The sequence below is a fragment of the Suncus etruscus genome, chromosome 7 (assembly GCF_024139225.1).
Source record: "Suncus etruscus isolate mSunEtr1 chromosome 7, mSunEtr1.pri.cur, whole genome shotgun sequence".
In the NCBI taxonomy this organism is placed as follows: domain Eukaryota; kingdom Metazoa; phylum Chordata; class Mammalia; order Eulipotyphla; family Soricidae; genus Suncus; species Suncus etruscus.
The window spans coordinates 81,293,495-81,304,999 of NC_064854.1; the positions used below are offsets into that span (position 1 = coordinate 81,293,495).

General features: G+C 35.3%; 1 non-coding gene across 1 annotated transcript; it reads left to right on the plus strand.

Annotated features, from left to right (window-relative positions):
- Window positions 1-4,914: 4,914 nt before the first annotated feature.
- On the plus strand, window positions 4,915-5,046 carry LOC126014804 (small nucleolar RNA SNORA51). Its single transcript, XR_007497795.1, has one exon. It is a non-coding gene; the product is annotated as a small nucleolar RNA SNORA51 (small nucleolar RNA).
- Window positions 5,047-11,505: the final 6,459 nt, after the last annotated feature.

The following is an 11,505-nucleotide window of genomic DNA, read 5'->3' on the forward strand; positions in this document are numbered from 1 at the left end:
CCCATGAGCACTCGTGATTCGCGGTGGAAGGCTGCGCGGAGAGCCGAGAGAGGGGCTTCGGAGCAGAAAATGACGTGAAAAGTTATTGAGCCAATGCCTCTGGAGTCTTAATGCCCGGCAACTTCTGCCGCGTTGCTGTCTCTGCAGGAGGTTTTGCACTGGGGTGACTGGAGCCTGAAGAACTAGGGACCAGGCGCTGGAGGCTGCAGCAGTGACACCGGGGAGAGAAAGCTAGGCTAGCTCAGATCAAACTTAATTATTCCTCATTCCAGCACTGAACCCATAAAACGCAGCCTCCTTCCGCGGATGGAGGAGAGAGAACTAAACAAAAAATGTAGTAACGAAAAGAATTCTAACCCTTTTCTGTGAAGGTTAAATCTACTCCTTCAGTTCATTTCGTACATGCACTTTGTATGCATCTTAGGCAGACGTGCAGATATTGGCCAAGACAAGCAAATCAATACATGTTTGATACCTGATTTGCGGGAGGAATTTGTAATGCATATAGAAGTATTGAATAGGTACTATCCTCAATAAGGTCTTGTAATCAACATTTACTGAATATTTAAGGCAATCTGTCCCCCTCCCTTCAAATTAGGGAAAGGGAACATTGATTTTAGTTGAAAAATATATTTAGTAGAGATATATGGCTTGTTGGTTTTGGGGTGAAATGACACATCCAGCAGTGTTCAGGGCTTACTCCGGGCTCTATGCTCAGGGGGTCACTCCTGGAATTAGGTAAGGGACCATATATAGTAATGGCTTCCCAGAAGGCAAGTTCCTTAAATACTCTACTGTTTCTCTGACCCTGTTAGGTGAAGTTTGTATATGCTTAGGTACAATATAAAATATTGTATATTAAACTTGAAGGACACAAAGGCCATAAAAGTAATCTGATGCTGTCATGAGAACACAGAGTTCCAAGCTAGCATGGAACCAGGTTTTCTGTAGGATATAGTGGTATAAGCAGAAGTGCATTCTTCGCTCAGACTAATGTTCCTCAGTTTACCCACAAGAATTGATTTCATCTCTAAGAACAGTATTTTGGGATTTGCTAGAATGTGATATTATGGTTTTATCATTCTGAGTAAGAGAAAGATTGCATTTGAATAATTGAATAATTGTGATTTTTTAACTTGGGAAGTTTCTCAGAATTCTCTGTTCCAAATACTTTAGCTGAATATTACAGCCACATTAGAGTTGACGTGTTTCCAAGTGCTTTAAATGTGAACCCCAAATTATACTACCTTCACTTTCAAAACATAGCTCTGAAGGTCATAAAGATTTTCCTAATATTGAATTGATACTGAAAACTGAAAGCTATATTTGTTACCTGCTGCCAGAAATAATACCCACACATGACAATTCTTCACAGTTGAAGGAGCCCCACAATCCCATCCTTTCCAAAGTCACCGTTTCCACTTTAACCCTAATTACTTTCATTGTTTTTAAATGGCACCAATCCCACAACCAGTTATTCCTTGGCCATCCTTAAGTCTATTGTAAATATCTTACATAATATGTAATTAGGAAGAGATACAAGAGTCTGGGACGGTTCTTGCCAGTACAAAATGTATTTTATTCTTTGAATGCAGCCAAGGATTGTACATAAATAATTTCTTCAATGCTTACTAGATGTTGCTGATTTATACTGGACCTGTACTCAATAGCCTTTATCTCGCAATCATCAATCATGAGTGTTCACAAGTGTTTGTAGTTTGTAATTAAAGAAAATATTTATGTGCAGTATTCTGAATCCCCTGACTGGTTTCCTTACATTATAGATGCAATATTCTTAATGTAATAAAATGTAATGCTAATTATTGATAAAGCTATTCCTGAAAAAAATGATGAATAAATAGTCCAGAAAAGAAACAGACAAAATATTGATTTTTTTCTTATCGCAATCAGGTATATCCATTATTTTGTAAAGGTCATCTTTCATAAGAAATAATAATAACACAGTTTTCCTATGTGCCCTAGACATATTTTTTAATTTGGTGGCTTGGAGGAAGAAACTATCAGCTTAGAGTCTGCTCCTGGCAGATCCTAGGGGACCATATTCTACCATGGATTATACATGGGCCTCTGGCACATAAAGCTTCCACTTAGCTCAATGAGCTATCTATGTAATCCTCAATTAAAAATATGAATAATGCTTGATTTGTACACAGCTGATCTGGGTTCTGATCCCAAGAACCCTTGTGATTCCCTCAATACAACCAGGAGTGATCTGGAATTGCCGAGCCAGCTCCTAGCAAACAAAGCAAAATGAAAGTTTGAACGCTAGAGAAAATATAGGGTTTAAGAACCTAACCTCATAAGTGGTCACCTCAGGTTTGAACTTGTACATCACTCCACACCCAAATTTAAGAATAGGGGATGCATACATATTATCTTGCAACAAGTATTTATTTAAATTTCCTAGTCTACTCATAGGAATACATAATACATAAATGAAATACATAAACCAACTACTATGAGCTATTTTATTTTTTAGTAGAATTAAACAGAACACAATCCATTGAATACATAAGACAACTATAAGGGTAGCCAAAGATAGTGCAATAAGAAAGTCACTTGCTTGCAGACTTCAGACTAGGATTCAACTCCAAACACCACCATTGTGGTCCAGAGCCTGCCAGGATCTCTGAAGGTTCCCTGAGAAGAAGCCCACACAAACATAGCTGGTATGGCCCCAAAACATATTTGAAAAAATAAAAGAAAGATATCTGAATAACATAAGGAATGACTAAATAAATATGGTGAGTAATGGGATAGAGTTGAGGTGATAAGGTCACTTTAGAAATAGGTGACAACATCTGTGAGATTCATAGAAAACAAATAATATATAATTATCACTGCTATTAAATTAATTTGAGAATTATGAATATCTTCATATATGCTGACATTGCTATCCAAAGTATTAGCCATTTTTGTAAGACCTCTTGACATCAGTTATATAACAAACTGATCTTTTTTTTTTTTTTGGTTTGGTTTTTGGGCCACACCCGGTGATGCTCAGGGTTACACCTTGCTATGCACTCAGAAATCAGTCGTGGCTTGGGGAACCATATGGCACACCAGGGAATCGAAACTTGGTCCATCCTAGGCTAGCAAGGCAGATGCTTTACCTCTTGCTCTGTCCCCCAAGCTGGTCTTTTGAGACAAGAAGTTAATTGATATACAAATCTCTAACTTCATCTGCTGCGATGATGCTTTCCTTGATTTATTATTATCATCTGTATCTTGTTTTGTGTCCTGTTACTTTCAAAATGAAAATAAATGTTGCAATTTTAGTTCAATATATATTTATCAACCTTGAAAAACTCTTGTCTTTGAAAATCTATTCAGGGGTCCTCAAACTTTTTAAACAGGGGGCTAGTTCACTGTCCTTCAGACCATTGGAGAGTCTGACTATAGTAAAAACAAAACTTATGAATAAATTCTTATGCACACTGCATATATCTTATTTTGCAATGAAGAAACAAAACAGATACAAATAAAATATGTGGCCCGCGGGCCATAGTTTGAGGACCACTGATCTATATGAACCTCATATGCTATCTTCTAAGAATAAAATGTCACATGCTTTCATTATTTGGCACTTTATTTTGTCTACAGCTCAATACAATGCTTTAATGTCTTTACCCACAAGTAAACTTCAATATTTACTAATAACATTTGTAAGAAAAGTGAAAATATTTCCATGATTTTGTTCTGATATTACTCTATGTTGTGACCAGACTGATTCTTTTATTTCAATCCTTCAAATGATATATTTGTTTTGTCTATAGTTTACCAGGTAATTTATTTTAAACATACTCCATATAAAGCCATAAAATATGCACTCAAATCTTCAAAATTATTATTTGTATTCTTTTTAGGCATGTTACAAAAGATTATAAATATTGAAGTATTCCTTCTCTTAAAATATTTATTTAAATCGTTGTGACTTACAGATATTCATAGTTGGGTTTCAAACATAGTGTTTCAGGTGCAAACCCATCACCACTTTCAACCTCCCTTCACCAGCATTCCCAGAGTTTATCCCATACTATAGCTCCCTTTGCCCCCATCATGCCTGGAAAACAGGCCCACTATTTCTTTTTAATGTGAACTTATTTTTTATATATTTAGGGTTTTTTTTTAGAAAATTTGAAAATATTGGTTTGGTTTTTGTACTTTAAAACTTTCTGTTGTATCCAAAACAAGAGTCACCCAGGCAGTAGCAAAAAATATAAATATAAATATAAATATTTTAAGGTTTTTATAAATATCATTATTATTATTTATTTGGGAGAATCATACCTGCTAGTCCTCAAGGCTTACTCTAACTTTTGTATTCATGCATTACTCTGGACCACACTAAATACTATATTCATTGCAGCGTTGTTTACAATAGCCAGACTCTGGAAAGATCCTACATTCCCCTCAGTAGATAAATGGTTAAAAAAAACTACGGTACATATACACAATGGAATATTATGCAGCCATCATAAGAGATAAAGTCATAAAATTTTCCTATACATGGATGTATATGAAATCTATTATGCTGAGTGAAATAAGTCAGAGGGAGAGAGATAAACACAGAATGGTCTCATTCATCTATGGGTTTTGAGAAAAATAAAAAACATTTGTGTAATGATTCTCAGAGACAAAATAGAGGGGGACTGGAGGGTCCAGCTCCTGACATGAAGCTCACCACAAGGATCATTTAGTGCAATCACAGAAATAATTACACTGAGAACTACCGTAACAAAATGTGACTGAATGAGGAAAGTAAAAGGCCTGTCTAAAGTACAGACCAGTGTGGGTGGGGAGGAAGGACACTTAGGATATTGGTCATGGGAATGTTGCACTGGTGAAGAATTTTATATATATATATATTAAAAAATTAAAAAGAAAAGATAAGGCCTCCCAATTCTTACCACAGGCTGTGTTCTTTATATTGACTGTATAGAAAGAGGAGGTACAGTTAATGCACCTCATATACACCTCAACCCAGCCCTTTGCCTGTTCTGTATTGTGCATTGGGGGACAAAAAAAAAAAAAAGAATGTAATTGCGCTTGCCCATGTAAGGCAAGTGCATGGACACACACCCATACTATCTTTCTGGACTAGTTCTTACAAGAATTCTAAAAGGGCCCTAAAAAGGTGAGTTGATACACCCAGAGAGGGAGAAGTCTCTGAACTCTGCTGAAACTCTGATGCCAGCTCCTCTCTTTGTCTCCTGTGCTGTGCTGCATTCTCAGCCTTATTTTATCCTGTGTGTGTCTTCATCTGCAGACAGCTAGCCTTCCCTGGAGGTGAGATGATACGCCCAGAAAGGGACGAGCCAGAGGAGCATGGCCACACAGGTAAGCAGACATCATTTAGCCAATGAATACAACCAAAACACATAGAAAAACCCACAATACAAGTGTGACAATGGGAAAATAACGCAGATTCAGCACCAGACATAGAGAATGAAGATGGCAATTCTGATGACCGGACATGGCCAACTAACTAGTCAGTCTCTCAGATAAGGAGTTTAGAGTCGCAATGTGGAAAATGTTCACAGAACTTAAAGAAAGTATAGAAGAGAATACTAATAAGAATCAAGAAAATATGAAGATAGAAAACAGAACACATCAAACTGAAATTTCAGGTCAAATAAAAGGTCTGAAAAATGTAGATGAATTGAAGGAAAAAGGAATGAGCTTTTCAACAGGTTAACAGCAGCTGAAGATAGAATTAGTACACTGTAAGATGAGATGAATAACAAATCCATACAGCAGAAGAAATTGGAAAAAGAGCCTTAAAGCAAATGATCAAACAATGTAAAAATTACTCAAAGAATGTGAACAGATGAAAATAGAAGTCTATGATAAGCTCAACAGAAAAAAACTTAAGAGTCATTGGACTCCCAGAGACGCAGGAAGAAAATCTTCAGGAACAATCAACGATCAAGAACATCATTAAAAAGACTACCAGAGCTAAAGAATACATGTGATCAAATCCTGCATACCCAAAGAGTACCAACTAAAAGAGACCCCGGAAAAAAAAAATCAAGACAAATCATAGTCACAATGACAAATTCCACAGATAGAGACAGAATTCTGACAGCAACAAGATCAAAAAGAGATATTACATTCAAGGAAATATCTTTGAGATTTACATCAGACCTGTCACCAGAAACACTCAAAGCCAGAAGGCAGTGGTGGGACATACTGACAAAACTCAATGAAATAAATGCTTCACCTAGAATACTGCACCCAGCAAAATTCACTTTCAGGTTTGAAGGAACAATAAATGGTTTCACAGACAAACAATAGCTTAGAAACTTTACAGACTCAAAACCAGTCTTAAAAGAAAAACTGAAAGACCTATTTTAAGACAAGAATGACCAACAGATACACCAAACTTTGATAGAAAGATGGAACTAAATCCCAGGACAATTCTTTCTCTCAATGTCAGTGGACTAAATGCACCAGTTAAGAGACACAGAGTGGCTAAATGGATCAAAAAACTCAACCCAACCTTTTGCTGCCTACAAGAAATGCACCTGAATAGTCAGAACAAACAGACTCAAAATAAAAGGCTGGAGGAAAATCATCCAAGCAAACAACACCCATAAAAAAGCTGGAGTGGCCATACTAATATCAGATGATGCAAACTCTATTCTCAGGAAAGTTATAAGGGACAAGATGGATATTTTGTATTAATCAAGGGATACGTACAGCAGGAAGAAATCACTCTCCTAAACATATATGCACCTGAAGGGCCAGCAAAATATTTAATACAGTTGTTGACAAATCTGAAAAATAATATCAATCACAACACAATAATTGTGGGAGACCTCAACAAGGCATTGTCAACAGATGATAGGTCAACCAGACTAAAACCCAACAAGGATATACTAGACCAGAAAAGAGAAATGGAAGAAAGAGGCCTAGTAGATATTTATAGGACACTCCACCCCCAGAAACCTGGATGCGCATTCTTCTCTAATATACATGGGACATTATCCAGGATAGACTATATGCTAGCACATAAATCATATCTCCAAAATATCAAGGAGATAGAAATTTTGCAGGCTATCTTCACTAACCACAAGGCCCTGAATTTATTTGTGAACTACAAAAAAAAAAAAAAAAAAAAAAAAAAACAAACAGAAGAAAAACTTTAACACCTGGAAGTTAAACAGCCTAATACTGAAAAACCAGTAGGTCCGAAATGAAATCAAAGAGGAAATTAAAACCTTTCTGGAAACAAATGACAATAGAGACACAAGCTATCAGAACTTATGGGACACAAAAAAAGCAGTACTGAGAGGAAAATTGATAGCTTTTCAATCACACATTCGGAAAGAAGAAGGGGCATACCTGAATAGCTTAATGACGCAGATCATAGAATTAGAAAGTGCTCAACAAAAGGAACCAAAAATAGGGAGACAGAAAGAAATAACAAATCTGAGAGCAGAAATCAATTAAGTGGAAACCCAAAAAATAATCTGAAAGATCAAAGAAAGCAGAATTTGGTTCTTTGAATATGTAAGCAAGATTTATAGACCACTGGCAAAACTAACAAAGAAAGAGAGAGAGAAACTTGATAACTCTTATAAGGATTAAAAACGGAGAGATCACTACTGATATGGCAGAGATTCAAAGGGTAATCAGAAACTGCTTTGAGAAACTATGCCACTAAAAATGAGAACCTGGAAGAAATGGATAAATTCTTGGACTCTTATAATATTCCATGGTTGAATGAAGAGGAGGTAGCATATCTAAACACCCCCATCACTACTGAGGAAATTAATAAAGTAATCAAATGTTCACTCAAAAACAAAAGCCCAGGCCCAGATGAATTCACTAATGAATTCTTTCAAACATTTCAAGAGGAACTACAACCAATCCTGCTAAGACTCTTTCATGAAATCAAAAAAAACAGGAACACTTCCAAAGAACTTTTCTGAGGCCAACATCACCTTGATACGTAAACCGGACAGAGATGCTATGAAAATAGATTGTTACAGACCAATATCGCTGATTAATGCAGATGCACAGATCCTTAACAAAATCCTGGCAAATAGGATTCAGTGCCTGATAAAGAAGATCATCCACTACGATCAAGTAGGTTTCATCCCAGGAATGCAAGGATGATTTAACATCTGTAAATCTATTAGCATAATAAACAATATCAACATAAAGAAAAGTAATAATCACGTGATCGTATCAACAGATGCGGAGAAAGCATTTGATCAGGTCCAACACCCATTCTTGATCAAAACTCTCAGCAAGATGGGAATGGAAGGAACCTTTCTCAATATAGTTAAGGCCATCTACCACAAGCCAGTAGTAAATATTATCCTCAATGGAGAAAAACGAAAAGCCTTCCCTCTAAATTCTGGCACAAGACAAGTCTGTCCTCTCTCACCTCTCCTATTCAACATATCACTGGAAGTACTTCTGATAGCGATTAGGCAAGAAAAAGATATCAAGGGAATCCAGATAGGAAAGGAAGAAGTCAAGATCTCATTGTTTGCAGATGACTTGATATTCTACTTAGAAAACCCTAAAGACTCTAGCAAAAATGCTTCTAGAAATATAGACTCACATAGCAAGATGGCAGGCTACAAAATTAACACATAAAAATCAATGGCCTTTCTATACACCAATAGTAATAAGGAAGAAATGGACATTAAGAAAACAACCCCATTCACAATAGTGCCACACAAACTCAAATATCTTGGAATCAACTTGACTAAAAATGTGAAAAACCTATACAAAGAACACTATAAAACTCTGCTCCAAGCAATAAGAGAGGACACACGTAAATGGAAACACATACCCTGCTCATGGATTGGTAGGACTAACATAATTAAAATTGCAATACTCCCTAAATCATTGTACAGATTTAATGTGATCCCTCTAAAGATACCCATGCTATTTTTAAAGAAGTGAATCAGGCACTTTTGAAATTTATTTGGAACAATAAACACCCTAGAATATCTAAAGCAAACATAGGGAAAAAGAATATGGGAGGAATTACTTTCCCCAACCTTAAACTGTACTAAAAAGCAATAGTTATCAAAACAGCATAGTATTGGAATAAAGATAGCCCCTCAGATCAGTGGAATAGACTTGAATACTCAGAGAATGTTTCCCAGACATACTATCACCTAATTTTTGATAAAGGAGCAAGAAATCCTAAGTGGAGCAAAGAAAGCCTCTTCAACAAGTGGTGTTGGCACAACTGGATAGCCACTTGCAAAAAATTAAACTTAGACCCCCAGTTAACATCATGTAAAAGGTAAAATCCAAATGGATTAAAGACCTCGGTATCAGACCTGGAACCATAAGATATATAGAGCAACATGTAGGCAAAATACTCCAAGACATTGAGACTACAGACATCTTCAAGGGAGAAACTGCAATCTCCAAGCAAGTGAAAGCAGAGATTAACAGATGGGAATATATTAAGCTGAGAAGCTTCTGCATCTCAAAGGAAATATCGCCCAGGAGACAAGAGCCACCCACTGAGTGGGAGAAACTATTCACCAATACCCATCAGATAAAGAGCTAATCTCCAAAATATACAAGGCACTGACAGAATTTTACAAGAAAAAAACATATAATCCCATCAAAATATGGGGAGAAGAAATGGACAGACACTTTGACAAAGAAGAAATACAAATGGCCATAAGACACATGAAAAAAATGCTCCACATTACTAATAATCAGGGAGATGCAAATCAAAACAACTATGAGGTACAACCTCACACCACAGAGATTGGCACATATCACAAAGAATGAGAACAAACAGTGTTGGTGGGAATGTGGGGAGAAAGGAATTCTTATCCACTACTGGTGGGAATGCCGTGTAGTTCAACCTTTATGGAAAGTGATATGGAGATTCCTCCAAAAACTGATAGTTATAGATGAGAAAAGTGAGTCAGAGAGGTTTTGTAACCTGTCCGTGATCACACTGCTAGAAAGAGACAATTATTGAGCAATACTATAATGATCCAATTCTGGAAATGATTTTTATCACTCCATGTTGAAGTTCATAGAAAATTTGAAATAAAAATACAGAAATTTCTCATAGATGACACTACATATACATAGCAATTATCAATATCCTTCATCAGAATAAATATTTGGTAAAACGGTGAAGCTACATTGACATGTAATAATCATCCAAAAATGCACAAGTTACCCTATATGTAAACCTTTAGTGCCATATCTTCTATGAGTTTGGAAAATATATATTTAAATGGATATATCATTATATTACTATATAAATTAAAATAAGTCTAAAAATCAAGTGCTTTGTCTGTTTATTTTATCTTCTTCCTAAGTTCAGGAAAGCATTGATATTTTTAGACTCCATAATGGACTTTTTTCATAATGCTTATATTTGAGATAATATTTTATGTCTCATTTTCACATTGGCTTTTTTCACATAAGGTCAAAGGATTAGGTTTCTTACATATCCTTTTGTAACTTAACAGCTCATTTTTCTTAGCAGTGATTAACATTTAATTGTATGTATAATCAGGTTATTTCTGAGTGTCAGTAATTTTAATAAACTTTTTAAAAACATCTACATGCAGGTACTGTGTGAAAATAAACTTTATATTCGTTGGTAAAAATACTAAGAATGTTTGGTTTGGTTGAATTGTATGAAACTGATAGATGTTTTATTATTTTTGTTAATTTATTTTATTTTGGTGGCATACACAGGTGTGCTTAATGCTTACCCTTAGCTCTCCACTCCAGGATCATTATTGGCAGTGCTGGGGAACCATGTAGAATTCTGGAGATTAAACCAAGGTTTATGGTGTAAAAGTCATAAACTACCCATATAACAAGTAGATAGAGCCTAGTGCCTCTAAGAGATGATTAGGAAAGAACTAGCCAACTATCTTCATATTATACTATTTTGTATTCCCAGAATAAATTAATAAAAATCTAATACCTATCCAATAGTTAGCTGTAATTTGTGCTTTAAAAGTATTTATTTTTATTTTATATAATCTATCTTATGTTTTTAATTTTTATTTTACATTGCAATGAGTGAGCATTTTTCATAGATTTTTGTATGCTCCTTTGTTGTTGTCTGTTAATATCTTTGGCTTATTTTTAAAAATAGGGTGAAAAAATTTTTATTTCCATATTGTTGAATTATTTGCTTATTTTGATATTTTTTATATATTTTATTCAGGCCTATAAACTTAAGTTTTATTTATTTGTCTTTGACTTTTTTTTTCTATTTTTGCAATGCTGGGAATGAACCTATAACTTCATAAAAAGAGAGGAGAAACTACTATCCCACAGAGTCATTCCCTGCCCTTGAGTTTCTTTTTACAAGGCAAATATACTGATACTATATACTTAAATTATTTATTTGTTATTATTTATATACTTATTATTGAGAACACATTGAGAATTGTTCATATCTTAATGCAGTCACTACTGGTGGTCCTCATGTAACCTTGTATGGTTCTGCGAAGTCTGGTT